A 4,217-nucleotide genomic window follows, 5' to 3' on the forward strand; every position below is an offset into this window, starting at 1 on the left:
AACTACAGTTAAAAAGCAAATTTTCTAGTTATCTTATATTTATAGCCTTAATTTGGTGCTTCTATCGGGCAAACGCAGTATTAAAAATAACGGATAATATAGGGTCGCCTTGTGTACACCTCTTGTAATCTCTATTCCACTATTATCTTTGCCATTAACTTTGATTTACTCACTCTGAAAATCCAATACCTGCAGCAATGTGTTTATGGGACACTTGATCAAAGGTTTTTGCAATGTCTAGTAATGCAGCTTTTATGAATATAGTTTGCCTCCTTCAACATACAGATGTTCTCTGTAATGTCAGTTGAAGCTGCGAATCATCTTTAGTTTGGATTAAGCATATTATTAACTTTCAGTCTTCTGGCAAAGATGTCAGTGTACAATTTAAGCAAAGCACTCGAGATTGTATGAAGGTGCTTGTTTTTTATATCGTGCATGCCATCCGGCTTTTTAGAGGGAAGAATGCGTCTTGAGGCTTAGTGATTCTTTTTACCTTAACAGATATTAGCAAGATATTTAAACTGACTGGTAAAGATTTTAGCCTACCCATTTTGTCCCCAATATTTTACAGAGTCATGCCATTTAGGCTAGTAAATTTAAGACATTTGCCTACTTCTCTAATATCAACGTCACAAATAGTTTGATGTATACTGTTCAAAAAGACTGTTTCGGGGGGATCGAAATAGAGTGATAAGTCAGTTTCTTAGCTTCGCCAAATATGTCCTGGCAAGTGAGCTGAACAACATCTAAAAGGGTGGAACAGGTTGTTGCTTCCATAACAGTCTTCCATTTCTTCCACCAGCACCTTCTTATCTATTAAACGTTAGACATGCGTCTGTAAGCTTGCGTTGTCTTTTGACCCCCTTTTCATTTGTCAATATTACGTTTAGGTGCAGGTTTAGATTTCAGGCGGTATTTGGATTTTACGCCTCTGTCTGCCATGTAATGATGAGGTTGATACATTACTTCAGTTGTGTGTGTGAAGAATTGTACATTTTAGTGTCATTATACAGTATTACTGACATGTACATGATGAGGTTGATACATTACTTCAGTTGTGTGTGTGAAGAATTGTACATTTTAGTGACATGACACAGTATTACTGACATGTACATGATGAGCTTTACATAAATTTCTCATCATCCTCTATCTGTATTTCAATAATTCCTTTTTGATGTGTTTGTTCAACATTTCCTTTATATTTGCCATAACGGAATGAGCGTGGCAAACTTACTGGCCGGAGCCAATTTTTTTGTATTGCATGCATATTCGCAAATTTTACATTTGAGCACCGACGCTTTTACTTGACCCAGTCAACCTTCTTTAAGGTTAGTTGTGGAATTAGTTCATGGATGTTAGAGTTTATATTATTGAAAAAAGATTAGGTAGTGTAATTTGCTGTGAAGTTCGTGAGCTACCTTCCAGTCATAACCCAAAAGCAGCTAAGGAGAACAAATTTCAGATCGATGCACGTTTCTGGATGTAAATGTGCCGGTGACTTGGTGTTAAGTAGATACAAATCGTTTCCAAAAATGATATCCTGTACATGTTTGTCGCAGTCATTTCCGTAAACTTAAACCCATAAAATACAAAGGACATTGAAATCCCATGTAGAACCAATGAGGTGAGCAGAATTTTAAACAAAGTTGTGTAAACAATTTGGTAGTAAATTGGAGTTTGGTGTAATATTAATCAGACAAAATGTAATCATTCAATATAGAGTGGCGCTTAAAGGCACAACAGTGCAGAATGACTGTAATCTTGTGACTGTTACAGATGATGTAACTAGTGAAATGTTTCGACTTATAAGCTGAAATATTTATATAAAACACTAGAGTTTGAGAAGAGTAAATTGGGCAATAGATAAATAAACGAGAGAAAATGAATTTTTGTGGGGGCCCGCTTTAATTGAAACTTGTAGGTCACGAACTGTTACGGAAGCCTCACGTGACCACAAAAACGTATACGTCATCTTGTCCAGTGGGCGGGTTATGAGTCACGTGGTTGTAATTTAAATATCTGCTATAAACAAAAATGGCAAAAGGTCGCCCGCGCTTGTCGCTTTCCGAGAAGAAACGTAAAAAGAACTGTCAGAGAAACCAACGGGACTTATCAAAGATTCGTCTTGGGGACCAGTTTGCTCGATGGAGAACACTGATGTAAGAGTTAGGACTGGCATCAGACACTGAAATGGCGAAGTTGTTTTTGGACAGGTAGGCCAATGTCTGTTATATGTTGATGCACATTAGTTTCCCCAGAATCAAATGCCTGTGATGTCTATGTATAAGTGTTCTCCATTTTTCAATATCTTGTTCCTACTGTATGTTTGAAAGCACACTGTTTTATTAATACAATGTTTGCACAAGGACTTGCTTTGTAATATTCCCAAAATAGATGTGATCGGCTGATCAATATTTCACTAGGCGACTGCATTGTGTGTATTGTATGTTGGGGTGGAATATATTTTTTATAACAGCGTGCTCATAAAGGTCATTTTGTACACCTGACAATTATCTTCGTGAGACAGGTTTTTTTAAATTCGGCGAGGGAACTTAGATACATTTACAAGCGTTATCATTATTTATATCATCTCTATCCCTCTTTCTCTCTCTCTGACACACACACACACACACACACAAACACCTTAGGTTAATATGACATGCACATTACTTGCATAAACGTTTAATAACCTTATCATGTAAACGTGATGGAACAAATAATACAATTTTGTTGTACATCTTTCAACTACTAGTAAATCTATTATAAAGCACCGTATTGACTACAATTACAAAAGGATCTCTAGTCATGATAGGACAGGATGCTGTAGTGCTACCAGAATATATCGCTGGCAGATTGTTATCAGTTAAAGTTTTGAGATGCATTCAAGTTAGTTTTATTGATGTGATTTTTTATAGATATATTATTATGTATTCTAGCTTAAATGAATTATTTCAGTTCTAAGTGTTTAACACAGTGCACAAAGAAACATATTTAAAACATAAATTATAATACAAATGAATATTTAATTCATATTTTTAGTTACAAAGTTACAACGAATAGAGCAAAAGATGAACCAAAGCATACAGAACCGATGGCGAGTTTATTTTCATGCTTCACATCAACACCTGGCCAAGTGCCTTTGCAACATACTGAGAGAATGAACACACCTTCAGTATCTGAAGTATTTGCTATTGAATCAGAAGGTAAAAATTACAAATTTCTTGCAGATTTTTTGTGTGGGTGGGTGGGGGTTGTCTTACAATTGTCATTCTGCTGGAAACAGTGATGTAACAAATGCAATGCTGATAAAGGACATTATTATAACTGCCAGCAGGTTAAGTTCCCACTTCATGCTTTTCTTAGTTTGAGTTCGAAAAAACCTTGAGTTTTGCTTTCTCAGAAGTGGGGTTGGGTATTTCAGCTGTGTCACTTGATGCATAGAAAAAGGCATAATTTGAACTCTCATTGTTTTGGTTATGCAAAAAAGTTCCTGTATACTGTCTGTGCTGGCTAACCCAATAATCACAGCTGATTTATTTTTCTCCACTTAATACTTACAGGACCAGTGATTGTATATTGAAATTGTGTCTAGATGCCTCATATGCTTTCTTTATGCCCTTTCCCATTTATACATGTATATATGTCCCACATGCATTTCTTGCTAACACCCGCTTCCCATCTATCCACTAAGCTCATGATCAATGCACATAAGACATATTTAATTTAAAAACAAAATACTGAGATAACAGTTGAAGTTTGTTTTTGGAAACCACTGGCAGTTCATTAGAACTTTATTCATTAGGACTGGTGATATAACTTATTTGGGATTTAATTTACAATACTGTAAGTTCATTTTAAATTTCATTTTTTATTCTTGGGAATTAAATGACTTGGTTTTCACTCTTTACTGTAAACTTTTGGAATTGGAAAGCTGCTTCTGTTTTGATGATTGCTCTTCATGCACTTTTAACTTTATTTTATCTACCTACTTTTCAAGGTTGCCAAACAAATGGATAATATGGCTTTATTACAATGGTCCCAAGACATGAACCAGTTTTGGTTTTCATGCAAGACTGCTAGCAGCTATGGAACTTTTTTTGTGAATTTTCAGTCCTTTTATTTGAATCATATATGTAAACATTTGCTATTGTATACTTTTGTATGAAATCAAAATTACAGTGCATAATCTTTATCTTCTGATTTCTTTTAATGTATAT

This window comes from Sinohyriopsis cumingii, chromosome 14, assembly GCF_028554795.1.
Source record: "Sinohyriopsis cumingii isolate HCF-2022 chromosome 14, ASM2855479v2, whole genome shotgun sequence".
Taxonomy (NCBI): Eukaryota; Metazoa; Mollusca; class Bivalvia; order Unionida; family Unionidae; genus Sinohyriopsis; species Sinohyriopsis cumingii.